Source organism: Tupaia chinensis, unplaced genomic scaffold (assembly GCF_000334495.1).
Source record: "Tupaia chinensis unplaced genomic scaffold, TupChi_1.0 Scaffold146187_1, whole genome shotgun sequence".
NCBI classification, from domain to species: Eukaryota; Metazoa; Chordata; class Mammalia; order Scandentia; family Tupaiidae; genus Tupaia; species Tupaia belangeri.
This window is the reverse complement of record NW_006206042.1, coordinates 223546-235462: the sequence shown is the minus strand read 5'-3', so window position 1 is coordinate 235462 and position 11917 is coordinate 223546. Positions and strand designations below refer to the sequence as shown.

The 11917-nt window shown below is 46.4% G+C and overlaps 1 long non-coding RNA gene across 1 annotated transcript; it reads right to left on the bottom strand.

Moving 5' to 3' along the window:
- Positions 1 to 201: 201 nt before the first annotated feature.
- On the bottom strand, positions 202 to 11871 carry LOC102475400 (uncharacterized). The gene is made up of 5 exons (XR_003547972.1): positions 11545 to 11871; positions 8204 to 8293; positions 5890 to 5955; positions 3022 to 3078; positions 202 to 1341 (listed from the first exon to the last, which is right to left on the bottom strand). It is a non-coding gene; the product is annotated as an uncharacterized LOC102475400 (long non-coding RNA).
- Between the last annotated feature and the right edge of the window lie 46 nt (positions 11872 to 11917).

Here is an 11917-nt window from a genome sequence, read left to right as displayed (position 1 = left end):
CACAATCCACCCTGGGAACCAGCAGTTAGCGTAATGGCTATGTCGCTGGACTCCCACGTAGTCGACCGTGGTTCGTGTCCCAGACCTGGTGGCTTAGAACTCACGCCGGGCGCGTGTGCGTGCGTGCCCAAGATCCCGAGAGGAGAATGGAGGAGAAGGGATTGCGGCGTGACCATCCCCCCTGGGGGGTGATTTCTCGCTTTCTGTCTCTATGTCTCTCTCTGTCTGTCTGGCGAGTGCACGCGCCCTACAGTGAAAATCTCTCCAAAAAAAAACACAATCCACCCAACCTTCAGCCAATCCAAGATTATGGGCACATGACACATGAATATCCAGTTTGTTCAAGGAGGTTTCCAAATAAGAATCTGGAACCTTCTCACGTGAGTCAGTCTCACAGAACATTACATTACCTCTGTGCCACCTATTGGCCCCTGTTTTTCTATTTTACTTTTTATTTTATTTATTTATTTGATAAACACAAAAATACAAAAATGTACATCAGCCCAGGCCTACACAGGTTCAGGATTATCCATATAACTGACTTCTACCTCCACAGTTTGTCTCACCGGAAGAGCCATGATGAACAAAACAATGCAAGATTAAACCAAGTACAAGAGAAAAAGGTTGCAATCAAGAGATTCAATAAAGAAGATATACAAAATTGCTGCCTGCATAACACAGTATGCTATTTTACAGCAAGCTTTTTTAATAAGTAGAGGAGCACACTCTAGAATAACAATAAAAAATATAAGATAGTAGATAAATAAAGCAGTAACATAGTCGCTTATTATCTTCACCAAGTGTAATGTACTGCACATAGCTGTAAATACTATACTTTTATACGCCTGGTAGCTGAGTAGGTTTATTTACACTAGCGTCACTACAGACGCATGAGTAACATGTTGCACTCCATTTGTTGATGGCTACATCACCAGGTGATAGGCATTTTTCAGTGCCATCATCAGCTTACGGGACCACCAGCACACCCACCATCCATCATTGACTGAAACATCATTATGGGACACACGGATGTGTTGATGTGTTCTTTCGTGAATGACCCAACCTCTCTTCTTGTCCAATCCGTAAGTTGGAGCTATTGTATAACCGGCTTGCACTTGTCATACTGTTAGAAATTACTTTCAAAACAAAATTCCCACACCCCCTGCAGATGAGGAACTGTTGTGTAGAGATTCATTTGCACCATCCATTGTGCTGGTTCTGCAGATGCTGGCATGTGAGAGATCAGGACAGTGACAGCAACTAGGCATAAATGTAGAAACTCTCTAGCTGTTTGCGGCTCAGTCCAGGAGGGTTCTGGGTCTTGGACTGTCTCTTTCCAACCTGCAGAAGGAAAGCAGAAACTTAAGCATCTCACACTTAAAACCCTAAAAAAAACACCACACCAAAACCCAAAAAAAAAAAAAAAAAAAAAAAAAAAAAAAAGCCAGCACATAGTGTGGTGGTTAAGGTGCTAGATGCCCACACGGTTGACCATGGTTCAAATTCCAGACCTGGTGCCTTGAAAATTACTCTAGGTACATGTACATGCATAACCAAAATACCAAGAAGAGAATAGAGGAGAAGAGATTGTGGTGTGGCCATTCCCCTGGGGTATGATTTCTCATTTATCCTCTCTGTAACTCTCTGTCTCTCTCTGGCAAGTGCATGCTCCCTATGGCAAGACCAAAAAAAAAAAAAAACCCAAAAAAACAAAAAAAAAAAAACCCAAAAACAACCCAAAAAAACAAAAAAAAAAAAACCCAAAAACCAACCAAACAAACAAGAAAACGAAAAACAAAAACTCAGAATAATCCTGTGGGATGTAGCTTGTTATCCCCTTTCAGAGATTAAGAAAATGAAGCTCAGAGTGCTAAAATGAATTACTCAGGGTCAACAACTTGCACAAAGTCACAAAGTAAAGGAGGAACTTGAATCTAGTGCATCTAAATTCCAGTGCTCTTCCAACCACACCATGCTTCTGAGTGATACCCACACTGCCTTGGTCCACGCAGTGTCTTTATGTCTGAATTGTCTTTAGCTGAAGTGCCAGGAATCCTAGCAGTCACCCACCCAGCCTCTCCCTTGTGACCAATGACAGCTTCATTATTGGAACACTGGCGGAGACTCCAGTATACCTGAGGGTAATGGGTAGGGTGTTCTTCCTTCCATTAAGAAGGAAGTATAATTATATTGACATTCTGTAAGGAATTAAGTAAGATGATTCATGTGAACACACTGACAAACTGTACTTACTAGGTCCCTAAGAAATGTTAAAGCCCTCCTCTCCACTCCCCAAATGGCCTGATGAGAGTCAATTCAGCCACTAGCCTCAGGGGTCACTTTAGAGCAGTGCCCATTCCCCAATCAGCTGCAGATAATCCAAGTCCTGGTATGATTCCCAAGGACTGGCTATCCTTAGAAAATCATTTAGATTCACTTTTGCTCTTTTTTCTGCCCCCACCCACAAACACACACCCTTGGAAAGGAAAGATGTCCAGTTTGTGGCCCGCAGCCTGGGAACTAGTCTATGGACAGCCTTAATTTAGAGTCCAAGCTCCTCAATAAGAGTCACACCCACACCCTCAGACCTTCCCTGTCCTTGGATCTCAGTGCCTTCATCTTTAAAATGAAAATTGGAATTAGAAGATCCTCAAGACCCTAAGCCAGCCTGGGACCTGGTGGTTACAGCTACTGGACCCCACATAGCCAGCCACGCAGTTTGAGTCCGGGACTCAGCAACTTGAGAAAACAAGCTGGGTGTGTGCACATGTGTACCTAGAATCGCAAAAGGAGGGGGAAATGAAGAGATTGCAGCATGACTGTGCTCCATAGGGAATGCTTTTACTCTCTCTCTTTCTCTCCAGCAAGCAGATATGCTCTCTGCAAAGTTAACAAGATTTCCCAAATCCCTACTGTGCTGGGATTGTATAGAAGGCCTTTTCATAAGTATACTCTTTCTTGGTCAGATTTAAGGCTGTGCTATGAACACCAAACATATCCAGAAGACATTCCTGATCTTACCTCTTCATAGATGGTCTTATTGGTGGAAGAACTGTGGTTCCTCTTCTTGGATCCAGACTAGAAATTCGCAGAAGAATGTTTAGCTTTGAGATAAGAGACACCCCACTCTAACTGAGACACCCCACTTCTAATTGATGTGAGAGGTCCCAAAGGAGACTCAGGGCCTGAAAGTCCCTGAAGTATCTCCATCCAGTTGTGAATAGTCTCCTACTCCAGGAGTAAACAAAGGTGACGATGGTCTCCAGGGAAGCACAAGGCATAGTTGCCTATGATATGATAGCTCAGAATCAAAGTCAGAGTTTAGAATCCCAAATGCACATAGTCCTTGCTGTTATTTGGATGTCCTCCCAGAATCCATGTGATAGAACTTGGTGCTATTGTGGAAGTATCAAAAGGTTGGACCATTGGGAATTGAGTAAGTGATTAGAGGAGGTCCTCATGATTGACTCCTGGGCAGGGAGATGATGAAACCTCAGAGTTTAGAATCCCAAATGCACATAGTCCTTGCTGTTCTTTGGATGTCCTCCCAGAATCCATGTGTTAGACCTTAGTTCTATTGCGGAGGTATCAAAAGGTTGGACCATTAGGAACTGAGTAAGTGATTAGAGCGAGGTCCTCATGATTGACTCCTGGGCAGGAAGAAGATGAAACCAGGAGAGACACATGGAGCATGGACTATACCCTCCTGCCCAAGATGCCCACCAAATGTGGCCCCTCACTGTGGACCTCCACACTGAGAGCTGAATAAACATCTAGTCTCTTAAATCACCCAGACTTAGGCTTTTTCTATTATGAGCAATGGAACCGAATAGAATCCACACATATACACACTCCTAGTGCACACACATATACATACACAACAAATGAACCCTAACCCTAACCCTAGCCACCTTTCATTTGTTCTAAAATCCCTTCCTAAGGAGCCTTGGAAGAGCCACACTGATGTGCCATCAACCTCACTAAATAGGTCACCTGGCCTCAGCATTGTGGCTTACTGACTCTGGCCTGACTTCACAGGATGATTAGTAAACTCTCATATCTATGTTAAGATTAAGGTTAAATCTTCCTTTCTGCTGACTCCAAATCTTAAACAAAGTCTTGCTCTTTTAGCCAATAACAAATTAAAGAATCTCTGAATTACCTCTGTCCCATAAGCCCCCACTTCAAGATATCTCATCTACTCAGACCAAATCAATGGAAAATCTCCAAGTATTAATTTATAGCTTTGATTATAACTTCTGCTTTCCCAAAGTGCGTGAGATCTGCTGTGACCTGGCCTCACCTCATGGGAAATAATGTCTCAAGGCTTCTTCTCCTGGTCCTGGTTATGGTCACCCAGATTGGCTTAAAATAAACCCTTTTGGGGGGAGCCAGCAGGTGGCATGGTGTTTAGGGCGCTGGACTCCCACATAGCTCGCCACAGTTTGAGCCCCAGACCTGGTCTCTCTCTTTCTCTCTCTCTCCTGAGAGCATGTGTCCTATAGCAAATTAAAATAACAATAATAATTAATAAAATCAAATAAATAATTCTTCTAAAAATGAAATAAATAAACCTGTTTTGATACTTTACAGAGTTTGGTTTTTCCATCAACACACTATCCCTCAGATAATCCTAATATAAGGATGGCCCCCAAACCATGTGTCTCTTCAATGTATAGCTCATGCACACCCCTTACTAAAGTAGAAATTCTGGCACATACATGAGCACCAATCCTACCATATCCTGGACACAGCAGTTTTGTGAATCACAGACGTTATGAAGCACTTTGATGAGCCAGTCAGTGGCATGTGGATCCCACATGGCCAACTGCATACTTCAAGCCACAGACCCAGCAGCTTGAAAAATATACCAGGAGAATGGAGGAGGAAGGATTGTGGCATGGCCTGCACCCCCGGAGTGGGGGAGGGTGGATTCTCACTTTCCTTCTTTCTCTCTCTCAATTTCTCTTAGGCAAACCAACACTCCTTTAAACCTATAGTAAATAAAAATAAAGCACTTTGAGTAGTACATAGAGTTTCCATAACATAATACCAAAGCACGTGAGCATAGTGCCTGTGAACATCTATGTTGTAGGACAGCATTAAAAAGAAACATCTCTCATGGTGAGATCCAAATTGGTTGGATGATTTATCAGAAGAAGGATGAATAAAAAGTCTGAAAAATCTGTCCTACACCCCTTCCCCCAAACATGCATTCCCTGACCTGTAGCATGCACTTAACACTTCCATGTTTTTTTGTCTTCCCAACTTCCTGTAGTACCATGTTGAGGCCTGTGGCTTCTTATTCTTGCCTTGGGAACACCACTCTTCCCATCCCCTTAAACCAAGGTAAAAACGATGACCATGGGCATGCAGGACACACAACCCTATAGCTCCAGGTTGCCTAAGAGCTATAAGCTCAGCTGGAAGCAAGATCTGAGTGGACTACGACAGGTTTTCTCAGTCCGGGGTCTCCCCCAACAAGGGGACTGGCTGGAACTTTGGTTTCTCAGAGTCAGTATCATGTCTCTCTAGCTCCAGCCTACATCAGGCAATATGCTCCTGCACATTGGAAACCTCTCCTGTTTCACCATGGCCTCAGTGGGCCTAATGAAGATACTGTGTTCCCTCTGACACAGCACCTCTTTTGCTTTTGACTGTAGTTCACCTCCACAGATACTATTAGAAACTCGTTTTTTTTTCCTCCAGACAGGACCAAAAAGGTGTTTTTTGTTAGCCCATTGAAATCTTAATACAATCACTTAACAGAAATTAATCAGACTCACATAGGAAGGACAATTGGCATACACCCTTATGGCATACACACATGGGCGCACATATGCAAAATACAAACCTGTGTCAATTGCACCCCTGAAGGAAGAGACTCACCTTCCGGGAAGGCTGTATTACTGAATACAATGTACGGTCAGTTTCTTGTGATGAAGAAGCAGAAGGCTAAGAGAAGAGAAATAAAACCATTATAGAAACATAGGTCCAGCACAACCCCAGGAGGTCATAACTTCCATCTCTCTGGCTCAGCCCTTCTCAGATGGAAGTGTTCAGTGTTGGTAAGAAGAACTATGGACTGGTCAGGAAATCAAACACAAGAGCTAGTTCCACTGGGTAATTGACAATAGCTACTACTGGAGCATCAGAAAAGTCATGATGCATTTTTTGCATAGAAAAATGGAAAAATACACAAGACTTTTCTGACAACCCAATACTTATTGAGCACTTATTTTGTAAGTCTTCCCCTAACCAACCAACACTTACCATCCTCCTTTAAGATAGAACATGCAGTTAAAAAAGTAAATAGCCTTTTACCCTTTTACCCAAAAATGTAAAAAGTCAGACTGTACACGGTAGAAGTGGGATTTAAACCCAAGACTCTCCAGGGCTCTTTCCTCAACACCTCAATGTCTCCCTTGGGTTACACACCTTCCTTCCCTAGAACCACGATCCTAGTCTAAGGCCAGTAACCATTTCCTTTTTTAAAAAAAATTATTACTTTTTAGACAGAGTCTCCCTATGTTGCCCAGGTCAGCCTTGAGTTTGTGATCCTCCTGCTCAGCTTCCTCAAGTCACTGGGATTACAGGAGCACACTAGCATGCATGGTCTTTAGGTTGGACCAGGAATCAAACCCAGGCCTCCCATGTGGTTCCAGCCTGTGGAGCACAGCCTCCGAGCAGTACCGATTGCAGTGGCTAGGTACCATTCTCCTTTAAGACACTCAGAGGAGCAATCTCATTCTCACACGACACCCTAGCCTAAGAGTTCTTCCTGAATGTTACTCAATTTCTTCTCCTTGGAGCTCACTGTATTAAAGCCAGAGAACTGGCAGGTAGCAGTCCCCCTTAGATGGCTCACTGGGGCTCTGGCTCACTGCCAGAGAATCACATGATCTCAAGGGGAGCAATGGGAGGTGGTGCTGGACTCAGAACTCCAGAGTGATCAGATGAGTGCCTCCCACCCTCCCTTCCGTCATTCTCCACTTTTCTCTCACTTCTTCCTCTCCCCTCCATTGTCTTACACCTCCCTTTCATCTTCAGCCTTTTCTTGAACCTTCTTCAAAGCCTATTCCCATCCCCTAAGGATTTTCCTTGTCCTGTAGTTTGGCCACCAAGTTGCAGACATTACTGCTTCAATTAATTCTTGTAATCATTTTTATCAGAAACTGTTTATCACTGGATACCAGTAGGCAGTATTTCTCTTGGGAGAGATGTCCTAGCCTGTCCTAATGTCATCCTAGCTATCAATGTTAGGGGATGCACCTCTGGTTCTGGGTGAATTTCTAGAGTCCCCAAATGTTAGTGGTAGGGTAGAGGGTGGTGGAAGGAAGAGTCACCTGGCTCAGCTTCACCGTTCCCTAGCTATGAGGCTGGAACTCATTCATTAACCTGAGTCTCAGTTTCCTCATCTGTGATATGGAGTTTAGGCCACAACTAAGATATTAGAACAACTTCATGAGGCTGCTCTGTGAGACTCGTTAAGAAAATAGGTATTACTTTTAAGTCATAGTAAGATGGAAGGGACCAATACAGATTTACTTTTCCCTGGAAACAGACATAATAAGGAATGAAAATAAAAAGGATAAAGGGATCAGTTAGTGGCACAGCAGTGGCATGATGCTCTGCAATGCTGGGCCCACATGGAAAGGTCCTGGGTTCACATCCCAGGGTCTCTCTGTATACCCCAGGTGAGCGCGTGCACGTGCCTGTGATCCTGGCTGTCTGAGGCTGAGAGTGGATCATGGCAGGAAGACCTTGTTGGGCCTCTCTTTTTTTTCCTCTCCTCTTTCTGAAGAAATAAGTTAACTTTAAAAGAATCAATTAATTTAAAGAAAATTTTGTTTTTCAAGTACAAGGGCTCCTGGTATCAGTAACAACAAGGAGCAGAAACGAAAGTTGAGTCCTCTAGCAAGGTTCCTCCTCCTATGGACTCTACCTGGGGCAGACCTTCTGCCAGTTCTGCTGAGCATGGAGGAGGAAGAAATCCCTACATCTGGCTTTCCAGCTCAAATAAAGAGGTCCAAAGCCATGCTGATGTTCTCAAACTTAAAGCAGCTGTGGCCAGACTGTCTTCTGGAGCTCAGGAGCACTAAGATCTTATCCTGCTATTCAGGAGTGTGAACTGGGGGCCAGGGTGGGGCATCTGGGAAACCTATAGACAGATATAAATGGATTATAGAAGCCAGAGTGGTACCTGGGGCTGGATCATGGAGTAGATGGTATTCTTGTCTCCAGGGGAATCCTGCTCCTGCTCCTGCTCCGGCTCTGGTTCCAGCCTTGACTCCTGAACGAGGAACAGTAAAGGGGCAATGCCGTGATGTGCACGGACAGCTGGATCTGCCCACATTTGGGTGTATGGGGAAAGACAGCACAGAGAAGGGCTCCTGGGAGCGAGGGAGGGAGGTGCAGGAGTGGGGAGAGCCTTGTCAGTCCTATCACCTATCCCGGGATAGGGAGAGAAGTGGAGCAGAGCCATATGCAGTGGTGAGTCAGTGTGGGGAGTGAGAAGCTACCTAGACCTGCAGGGATTCAAACCATTCTGCCCAAGGGAGCTCCTGCTACTTCCTTCACTTTGGGACCTTGGAAACCCTGCCTTGCCTTTGCTGGTGTCCATATTAAGTTTGCTGCATAACCACTGATACTGTGCAGAGCTCTGGGTAGACTCAATCTGAGCCTTACCTCAGGGCGCTGAATTCCAGAAGGTGTAAGCGTTTTAAAGACTGGGCACATGTAAGCCCTTGTCCTAGGTTCAGCCTTGGTAGCCAGCTTGCCCTTGGCCTCAAGTGGGCCTTTGGGAAGACGTGGTGCCCGGTGGAACCCTGGACCCACGGCCAAGGGTGAAGAGTACATGGTTCTTCCTGCTTTCTTCTCTCCTTCCAGTCCATAGGAGCCTGGGGACAGAGGGGTTCTTGCTGCTCGCCCCTGAGTACACATTGCCAGTTTGGGTCCCAGTCAGAACCAGTGGAGGCCAGAGAGTTCACCAACTAAGGTAGAAGCTGACTTCCCCAAGCAAGGAGAAGCCAGGAGGAGCTCTGTTGTCTTTCATCCTGTCTCAGGAGGGCTGAAGATCACTCTGGGAGGACAATTGCCCAGTTCTCAGCTAGGGAGAGAGAACTATCAGCCATGCTGGAAGCTGCAGAGCCATAGGTGTTTGTCAAGAAACAGCAGTTTGGGGGCCAATAGGTAGCATAGTGCTTAAGGCACTGGACTCCCTCATGGACAATCACAGTTCAAGCCCCAGACACAGAGGCTTAAAAAATCTGCCAGGAATATATGTGTACAAGTCCAAAATCCTAAGAGGAGAACGGAGCAGGGATTGTGGCAAGACCATCACCTGGCAGGGGAGGGTGATTTCTCGTTTTCTCTCTCTCTGTCTCTCTTTGGCACACTCTGTGGCAAAGACAAAGAAGAAGAAGGGAGAGAAGAAGAAGACAAAGACGAAGACAAAGATGAAGAAGAAGAAGAGAAGAGAAAGATGAAGAAGAAGAAGAAGAAACAAGAATTTATTGCTTTTCTGTCCTGTCCAGACCCCTGGGAAGTGTCTCCAGAAAGGCTGAAGCTGGGTCCTAAAGTGAGACCACTTTGAAACTTCAGATTTCGACCTCTGAAGACAGAGGCCAGGGATGGCTGAGGCCAGGCTTGGTGGAGCTCTGAGATAGAAGCAGGGTGACATTCAGGTCTAACGCTCCGAGAGCGTTCCCTTGTTCTCAGTCATTATTTTCCCCTCATTTTACCTAATCTAAATTCATCTCCAGTTTGGGGAGGAAAGGTTATTTCCAGTGAGCGCTTGGGCACGAGGGACTGCAGGTAGATTCAGGGCTCTCAGGACCATGCCAGAGTCTGGCAGCAGTAGGAGAAACAAAGTCTCCTCCTATTTTCACAACCCATCATCCCACTGGGGTAGGAAAGCAGGCCAGGGGAGCTGACCTCATTCTCTCTGAGCCCAGACCCACGGAAGCTACTGGTGAGTTCTGAGAGGCCCCAGAAGGCCTCACACAAGTGGCCAGGCCGGAAGAGCCCACCACATGTGCTTCCTGCCTGGGCTGCACCTCCCTCCGCCCACTAAGTGCCAGGAATGGCGGTGGAAGAGGGCACTTCCTCCCCACCTTTGCCACCCCCTTCCAGAGCAGTCCGGTGGGTGCTTCCTGACCCATGGGGGGCCTTGCCCCTGGGCCTGCTGTCACATCCTGCCTGCCCAGGGCACAGCAGCCCCTCTGCAGGTTCCTACTCTTGTACCTCCCTGAACCTCAGGCAGAGTGGGCTGCTGCCTGCAGACAGCTGTTAGAGAAGTTCCAGAGGAGGTCATTCTTCTTTAATATTTGCTAATGTGATCACAAAGACTCCACAAGGATAGCTCCCTAGAAAATAGTTAGAAAGGCAAACATAAAACTATCCGTCCTAGGCATAACCCACCACTTCCCTCTCTGGGGATCGAAATGAGCACTAATGAATATGGGCTGTGACACCCTAGATCAGCCCATGCTGTCAGTGGAGAAAAGCGGAAGTTCCTATGGCTGTTTTTGGTAAGAAAGCCATGTGACCTGGTCCGATGGTACAGGAAACAAAAAAAAAGTCTGTTAGGAGTTGGAGGCAGGGAGGTTGGGGAGGATCAGGGAAAGTTTGGAGAAAGAATAGGAGACAGAAATAGTTATATGAGTGGCTCTGTTAAAACAGAGGATGTGGAATAGCAGGTGATGTGGTGGTTAAGACGTTGGACTCCCACATAGCCAGCCATGGTTCAAGTCCCAGACTTGTGGGTTTGCTTTCTTGCTTTTTTTTCCTCTCTTTCTGGTAAGCACACGTGCCCTATAGCAAATTTAAAATAATAATAATAAATAAAATAAAATCAATAAATCAATAACAACAGAGACCATTGAGAGGAGTGCAATGACCAGAGCAGCGATTTTGACTGTCCATATGCGTTATAAGTGCATGCCCTCCTGGCCACACCTTCACTCTGGTGCTTCCTCCAGAGCTGAAACCTCAGCTTGACTCAGGCCTCTCCTCCCCAAAAGACTGTCGCAGACCACGAAGCAGCTACAAAACTGTGATGCTGCGGCCGGTCACACTCCTCTACCTATGTAACAATGAAGGCACACAGAAGAGCAAGACCGGCCTTGCCAGGGAGACAAGCATTTGTGGCCAACACAGCAAACATGAGAGGCTGCACCTCTGCTGACATCAGTTGGCCCAGCCCAGACTGGGCCAGGAGGCAGAGGCATGAGGGTGCAAATGAGGCGGCAGCACCCTGCCCTGTGCTGTGGTTTCTGTTGCTCTCCATCCTTCTCAGCAGGTACAGTTCTGCACCAAGCTGCCCCTTCTGTCTCCCTTTTATCTTGTCTGTGCCCTTTGACTTCCCCTTTGCCTCCATCCCCTGTGCTAGGAGGCTGATGGAGAAGAGACAGATGGGAGGGCTGATGAGCATTCTGAGAAGACAACTGTCTGGCTCTCTGTCTCCCCCTGCTCTGAGTGTCCATTCTCAAAAGAGCATCTTGCAAACCAGTGGGAGAGACCCCAGCCCCTAGGGTGCCATACTTGATTTCTCCCAGTTCGCAGGTCCTTGATGTCTTCATAAACTGTCAGAATTTCCTTGGAGCTAGGCTCTGCAGAAGGAAGAAAGCGAAGAACAGAGCTTCAGAGATCCCCAGAGAGCCCCCTGGATGGGCACCTGCTTCCAACATTCTCACCTCCACCCTGGAGGGCCGAGACCTGTGAAAGGTTCTAGAAAGGAGGCAGGTGAGCATTCTCCCCAGGATACCCCAAGAACACAGAGCAACCATTACCCTTGACATAGATCCTCTGTCAGGCTGGCAGCCCCCACCACACCAGCCACCTGCAGATGACTGCACACAGGACATCAGACTGTGACACCTGGCAGCCACTGCAGAAGGTGTGGGGGGCCGCCGGG